Source organism: Maylandia zebra, linkage group LG11, assembly GCF_041146795.1.
Source record: "Maylandia zebra isolate NMK-2024a linkage group LG11, Mzebra_GT3a, whole genome shotgun sequence".
NCBI lineage: Eukaryota > Metazoa > Chordata > Actinopteri > Cichliformes > Cichlidae > Maylandia > Maylandia zebra.
Window position 1 is genome coordinate 18170367 of NC_135177.1, and position 8059 is coordinate 18178425.

Consider the following 8059-nt stretch of genomic DNA (forward strand, 5'->3'; position numbering starts at 1 on the left):
ATGCTGGTCCTATACCAGTCTCTTTCTTTATAGAAACAAAATGGCCCTACAGCTCTTACTGACTAATTTAACAAAGTAACATCAAACAAACATTGAAACAAAATACAACAAATAAACTTGTAAATAAATCCCAAAATATAAGTAAACTAACAACAAACTTTAACTAATTTCAAAATAATAAAAAATAAGAACAAATAGCTCCAACACTAATAATTAAATATAGTGTGGCATATAAACATAAAGTGAGTGAAAAAAGGTCAACGAAAAAGAAGTCCTATTGGCCTATTGCAGCTTAATTAGGGAAGGATTCAGGGTCACCTAATCCCACCCTAACAATATGCTTTATTAAAATGGAAACTTTTAAGACTAATCTTAAAAGAAGGGAGAAGGTGTCTCCTGAATCCAGACTGGGAGCTGATTCCACAAAAGAGGGGCCTAAAAGCTAAGACTCTGGCTCTCACAAGTATGCCCGCAGTCTAAAAGCAAAGTGCTCTATTGGGGTTATATGGTACTATGAGGTTTTTCAGATAAGATGGGCCTAATTCTTCAAGACCGTGTATGGCATACAAAGGAGTTTAAGTTTAATTCTGGAATTAACAGGGAGGCTTTTGAGGGAGCCTGTTTGCAATGAATTACAGTACTTCAGTCTAACAGTAAAATATGCATGAACTAGTTTTTCATTATCTGAGACAGAGTGTTTCTAATTTAAGAGATATTAGATAAATACAATAAAGCTGTCCTACAAATTTTTTAAAATTTCTACATTGAAGGAAATATCTGCTTCAAAAACAATTAAAGATTTATATCAGGTTTAGAAATTAAGGCTTACTTTGTTTTCTTTAACGGGAATATTGTCTCCAAATGGACCTCCTATTTTGACAGCAAAGCATTGTTTGTTGGTTTGTTTCTACTGTGTTTGTTCAGTTTGCAAAACAAACACTGTTGATATACCTTTTTTCTGGCCTTGATGGTCTGTCTCTGTCATCTGGGTATCTCCTAAATGTTTTGTGAGATAATTAAGAGTCAGATTTTTTTTTTAATGCAAGGCACCGTCTATGCTCAATAAATCACATGAGTCAATTTATTTCATATGACATGATACCATGAAGAGAACAGTCAAGAAGGAATCCTTCAAAATGGTTACCTGGATAATCTATCCCAAAGTGATCTTCTGTGAAATTACAGGGAGAAATATTTACAGGGTTGTTTTGGTGGAGACATTAAAAAAAAGAAAGAAATAACAAGAATTATCAAGAAATCAGAAACACAATTTTTCTGCCATGCTTTTACAAATATTAGCTCAAACATCAAATTTATAGACATCAGGTGTATAAAACAACCATTGCAACCATCAACTTTTTTTATCATGTTGCTCATGGAGCTCATTTCGGCCATCATAGCTCCATTCTTCTGTGTCAGATATGATATGACTGATAAAACTTATTTATATTTAATTAATATGGATATGCTGTTGAAGCAGGCTCTGGATGCTTTTAGATTCTTTTGAATAATTTCAGAACACCTTTAAAGTGTAGACACTTTTCTGCCAAATCCTGTATTCAGTTGTGATGAGAGGTCTTTGCTCAGTATCAAGTGCTCATGACTAAATTATGTCATTATTTTTTCCTTTTTTTTTCAAAGGACGTACCTTTTTTCTGGTCGAGGTGGTGGTTTCAGTGATTCATTTGTGTGTTTCCTATATTTGGTTGGAGGAGAAAAAAAACATTTTCAGCTTCAGAGTCAACAGATGGTAACATCATTACACAGACAGTTATAATCACTATCAGAAATATGATATGGCATAAATTTATGTAATATTTCCTCAACCTTTTCCTCCAGATGAACACTGCAAACACTGCAGCTAAGGTGATTATGATGAGAGCCACAAATGAGACTGGAAAGGCCATTGGAGCAGAACATTTAACTTGTACATCAGTGATCCTGGTGATGTAGATACATTTGAGGTTAATAAACACAGTTCAACAGATAAATACTTCGATAACATATAGAGTAGAGATAAAGTGTCTCTGCTAACCCTTCACATTTAAGCTGACTGTGTGGGCTTGTTCCCTGTTACGCCAAAAGATAGCGTTACAGGTGAGGTTTCTGACTCCATCTCCTTCAGTAACAATAAAAGTGATTGTGGAAGTTGTCTGCCAGGTGCCTTGTGACATCATGATCTCTGAGACCTCAATGGTGAGGTGAGAGACACTCCATGAGAACACCGGAGGATGTGATGAACATGTGTGTGTAACAGAACACGAAACAGTTATAGTTGAACCAGCATCAACTTCTTTTGGAACGGGGGTCATCACTGGTTTTTCTGGAGAAGCTGAGCATGACAAACACAAAGAAGATTATACTTGATACTTAGAAAGCAATGTGTTTGTCACATTTCAGTGATCTACAGTGGGACTCCCTGTCTCATGTCCTTTCTCTGCATAGATACAGAAGGGTCCGTTGTCAAAGGGCTTGATGTCATCAATCTCCAGTGAGCAGTTTCCCTCATTTAGATTTCCTAACATTTTGGTTCGGCCCTTAAAGTGAGCGGTTAAATAAAGATAATTACTATTTATACTTACTCTTTGCCCTCATGCTGATGTTCACTTCTTGTGTTTGATCTGATGTAGAGCTAATATTCAATGGCAAAATGGAGCCTGAGATATAAAGAGTTTTCATTTCACATTAAGTTCAGTACATGAAATATATTGCACATTGAATATATCACATGGTACTCACATTCAGCATTCAGTGGAATCGACTTTTTGGCACTCTGACCCGCAGGGTAGTGTTAGAGTTGAACTGTTAGATGTTTGTCATTTTTATGTTTACCATTTGTACAGTGTTTTAACTGATGAAACTCCACTGTCCTTCCCCCCAGATTCTCGAGGTTCTGGTGGGGGGCTGTAATGTTTTATTGCAGATACATCCTATCTGGAAGATCTGCTTCTTTTGATGTAGGCTTCCTGCGTTTACGACCCTTTGGTCAGCAGGAGGTCTAACACACACACACACACACACACACACACACACACATTCTTACAGAAGTTCACACATATACATTTACATACAGTGCCTTGTCTTTGTAACCAAAGGGGGTTGCAAGGGGAGGTGTTTTGTAAACTATTGTTTGAAGTTTGTTAATAAAAGGCAGCGAGAGGAGGCCATCATCGGGGGTCATTGTCGTGCTGGACACAGATGAGAGGCCTCCCTTGCGCAAGTAATCGATCGATCGACTGTCTTGTTTTCTTCATGATGAATAAGTCTCTAGAATTAGCGGGGTTTGTGGAAACACAGACCCAACAGGTAGTTAACAGCACAACTTACACTCTGGTGCTCTTCTTCTACTGTCCAAGTTTGAACTATTTTCCTTTCCCAAATCCCTTCAGATACCAGAGTGTCCATGTTCTGGTTTGTTCCAGGTAAACCCTCTAGGGTTAAGGTTGGGGGAGCAGAGAAACATGTATGCTGCACACTGCAGGACACAGTGCCCTGCTCTCCCACTCTGAGGATACCAATAATGCTCAACTGTGGTTCTGGTGCATGTTCTGTTAATTCAAAGCAAAAATTGAGAGCTACAGCAACACAGCAACTTTGCAGAAGTTATTAACTGTAATAAAACAAACTTAGTTAAAAGAGATAGGAAAGAAAAAAATACAGATAGCTGAAAGTAAATAATTCTCCAAATTATTTTTTGTGCCTCTCTTAATGTTTTGTTGTTTTAAGTGTTATTGAAATACATTTATTGGGTTTAGACAACACTGTGCTGGAAAAAACTCTCTTAGTACAACTTGTTCTTAGTACAACTTAGATGCAGAGGCAAATCATTTCAAGTTATACATGCGCAAAACTAAAATAATGATAAATAATGAAAATATAAAATGAAGATTCTTTTCAAACCACAGAAGCTTTTGCCACAAGGCCTTATGATTGTGGCATTATACATTTTTTTTTTTAAAATCAGAGAGGACTCAGTTTGTCATGGTAAGGGTTACTTTCTCTAGTAACTTGGATGTATATCAATGGAATTAAAGTTGAATTGAAGAAATTAATGAATGATTACCTGAAACAATAAGTTCAGTAGATCCATCATAAAATGAGTGACCTTTGGTGTGGTAGGAAGTAATTGCGTTCTTATCTATCCATGGATAAAGTCGGTCACGGTTGTGTGACATCTCCAACCTTTTAATCTTAAGACTACAGTTCTGCTCCACCACTGATCCAATTAAACTAGTTCGACCATCAAACTTACTAATAACATTCCCTCCTTGCTTAAATACAGCTGGAAATCCATTGCCTTGGTACAAGTACCACATCACTTGAAGGTCATTAGGCTGTGAGTTTTTGTAGGAGAATTTGCATGGAATGATGAGACACGATCCCTTCAACCCAGTTATGGTGCTTGGAGCAGTGAAGGACCAACCCTGATTGAGTATGTTTCCTGCAAAAGAGAAAATACTTTTGAAGCACTTTGGATCTTAACAAAAAATAAATAAATATTGGCATCCACCAGTGCTACCCCCCGGCCTCCTAGATGTTGCAGGTATGGTATAAATTTGAAAACCCCAGGTGATTTTCCAAAAGTTGACCTGTGAACTTGAACCAGATGACTTCAGTCTTGACTTATTGCATTCTCAAACTTGAGTGCCCACAATTGTGGAGCAACAACAATACCCTCAGCCTTTTATGCCTGACACTAAAAAAGGGCTTACACTCTATTTAAAATTAAATGAACTTGAAACAAAACATCTATTTTCAAATTTGAAGAATGATGACAGAAAAACATTTGTGATCTTATTACTACAACTTGAGTGCACACATCCCAAAGTCAGATAACAATATTAACCTCCATTATTTGTATTTGTATCCCTAAATGTTCCATGTCATTTTACTTCTGTTTTGGTTTCCACCACACTGAGGAAACTCTTTAATAACTTATGTGTTGAATGGCAGTGTCATGGCCCTGTGCCTCCCCGGCTAGCCCAGTCTGGCTACAAGTGTTTTTGCGTCTATTGTCCCTTCTCTCTTCCCTCTCGCACTCAGCGCACCACCGGGGCGGATTTCTCTGTGGGCTCCCGTCCCTGGCTCCCACACCTGCAAACAATCTCCTGTGATCAGCGCTCACTCAAGGAGCTGGCTGGAGGTGCCTCGTCGCTGGATTATTGTGTAACTCTTGTTAGTGTACCGCCGATTCTCTAGCGATCGTGGCTCAAGAGTTGGGAGTTCGCCTTGTAATCGGAAGGTTGCTGGTTCGAGCCCCGGCTCGGACAGTCTCGGTCGTTGTGTCCTTGGGCAAGACACTTCACCCGTTGCCTACTGGTGGTGGTCAGAGGGCCCGGTGGCGCCAGTGTTCTGCAGCCTCGCCTCTGTCAGTGCGCCCCAGGGTGGCTGTGGCTACAATGTAGCTCGCCATCACCAGTGTGTGAATGTGTGCGTGAATGGGTGGATGACAGGTTGTGTAAAGGGGTCCTTAGGGACTAGAAAAGCGCTATACAAATACAGGCCATTTACCATTTACCATTAGCCTCTTCGAGTAATTTTCGTGAACTAGTCTCATGTCACTCACTTGTCTCTGTGTTAGATTCTACCTGCCTGCCTGAGGACTTCCTACCCCTGGTTAGTCGTGAGTGGGTGAGTCGGCCTGGTGCGAGCTGAGAGGAGGAGTATTTGTGTTGGAGTGTTTTCCTAAAACTGCCCTCATGACCCTTGGAACCCCTGGACCCGTTCCCCGCACTTGTAGATATTGCACTTGGTGACTGTGGAAGAAATAAACAACCAACTCTTGTGATTTCAGTCTGCGCTAGTCCTTTCTGCGTGTGTGACAGGCACATTGCATACACAGGCTTATTTGCTACTACTGACAATGCCAGGATTTTCACATTACTCCCTCTAACACTGGAAATCTAACAAATCCGTCTCTGCATCAGGTCTAAGCCCTCTGTCAGTCATTGTATTTCTGAAATATGTATTCAGATATTCATAAATGGTTTAAAAAAACGATTAATTGCTGATAATGGCTGCTGGTACCACTGGAAATATTATTATTACTATTATTATTATTATTATTATTATTATTATTAGTAGTAGTAGTAGTAGTAGTAGTATTAAAGTACATTTCAAAAGCATGTAGTAAACTTAGGTAAAATAATTTTTATTGCAGATGTAGTTTGTGAGAGAAAACAAATGCAGGACAATCCTATAAATGCTGTAAGAGTTTTAGGTGTATTGTTAGCTGTTAAATTTAGATACATATTTGTACTTACTCTTTACCCATAGAGTGATGCTTGCTTCTTTTGTCTCACCTCCAGGGAAACGTGCATAGCATATCAGCGATCTTCCATCATCATTAGCTGATGCTGTAAATGTCAGTGTGGAGACAGTCCTCCACTGAGCCCCCCCTGATAATTTGCTAGTATCAGAGGAGGCTGGCATATTACCATAATTCCATGTCACAGTTGGAATATTTCGATAGCATGTGTATGAAACAGTGCAGGTTACTTTATTTGGATCTCCCTCCAGAAATTCATATGATGCAGAGCTGACAGTCAGCCCTGAAATGGAGCCTGGGATACAATTAAAAATGGTTAAATATCAAAGATGGCGTAGGATAAAATGCAATTTACTTTCACTACATACATTGTGAGGTTAAGGTTCTGGATGCTGATGCAGAGCGACCACCACGGTGTTCCACATAGCACTCCACAGTTTGATATTCTTTCTCTATGAACAGAGTGGTTGTCACCATAGTTTTGGATCTTCCATCAGATAGACGGCTATGAGTTAGACGTTCGTTTCGCAGGGGGATGTTGAGCCTCAGACTTGGGGGATAAGTGGGACAAGTGTGGTAAACACTGCATTGCACTGTTACAGACTGCCCAACCACTGTGTTTCCAAAGATCTCGATAACTGGTGGATCTGCTGTGCCTTAAATCATAAAATGTGAAGATTTACATAATCATATAACAACATAGTGATCAATTTATAGTGAAATCTTAAATTATTTACCTACCCACTACTTCAACTGTTACAGTTGTGTCTTAGAAAGGGTAGGTTCTCCATCCAACATTTTCAGGATCCACCCAGGGATAAAGCTTCTGACTGTGATCAGCCAAGGTCACTGGGTCAATCAACAGACTACATGTCCGATGGTGTGAAGAACTATATACACGTGTTCTTCCTTTAAATATGTCCAACACATCATTCCTGTTCCAGTTGTCATATACTATTGGATATCCTCTGCTCACATCCTGATACCACACTACACGATCTGGTCTTTTCGGTGGATACTGATCGTAATCATAACTGCAAGGGATAACAAGACAGGAACCCAACAATCCTTTGATTTTACTCGGCATTGTTACCTGCCAAGCACTGGAGCTGCACCAAATATATCCTGCAAGAGGGTTGTGAGAAAAATGAAAATAAATTATAATTTTAAAATAATTTATAATAATTTTAAAATAAATTATAATTTTAAATGCAAACTATTTCCAATATACAAGATAAAATCAAAATATTTACAGACAGACAGACAGATAGATAGATAGATTTGATGCTATACTGTGATTAAAAAGTGTTCCATTAATCTGTTCTTAGAAATTGCCATACCTAGAATATAGTAGCACAGGATAACATGTCCAAATCCAGACATTTTGTACATGGTATCGGACTCCTGAAATATATAAAATGACCTTGTAAGAATGGGTGAATGAGGCAAATTGTATAAAATGCTTTGAGTGCCCCGATGCATAGAAAAGCGTATATATACATGTTTCACGGCATGAAAACCATATCCAACTTTATGCTGTGAGGCTCTGATTTCTACTTCCCCTTTCAAAATAATGTTATGATGTTGTAAACAGAGATGGGCAGTAACGCGTTACTTGTAACGCGTTACTGTAATCTGATTACTTTTTTCAAGTAACGAGTAAAGTAAGGGATTACTATTGCAAAATCGGTAATTAGATTACCGTTACTTTCCCGTAGGAACGCTGCGTTACTGCGTTACTAAAACCGTGATTTTTTTTGCGAGAATGTCTCATGACAGTGACGTAAGCAA

At 38.7% G+C, this 8059-nt stretch overlaps 2 long non-coding RNA genes across 2 annotated transcripts; both read right to left on the bottom strand.

The window, feature by feature from the left end:
* Positions 1-950: 950 nt before the first annotated feature.
* LOC143420971 (uncharacterized) lies at positions 951-1870 on the bottom strand. Its single transcript, XR_013100710.1, has 4 exons — positions 1828-1870; positions 1649-1696; positions 1145-1171; positions 951-996 (listed from the first exon to the last, which is right to left on the bottom strand). It is a non-coding gene; the product is annotated as an uncharacterized LOC143420971 (long non-coding RNA).
* A 4481-nt stretch (positions 1871-6351) lies between these two features.
* Positions 6352-7149, bottom strand: LOC143420942 (uncharacterized). The gene is made up of 3 exons (XR_013100691.1): positions 7010-7149; positions 6637-6924; positions 6352-6563 (listed from the first exon to the last, which is right to left on the bottom strand). It is a non-coding gene; the product is annotated as an uncharacterized LOC143420942 (long non-coding RNA).
* Between the last annotated feature and the right edge of the window lie 910 nt (positions 7150-8059).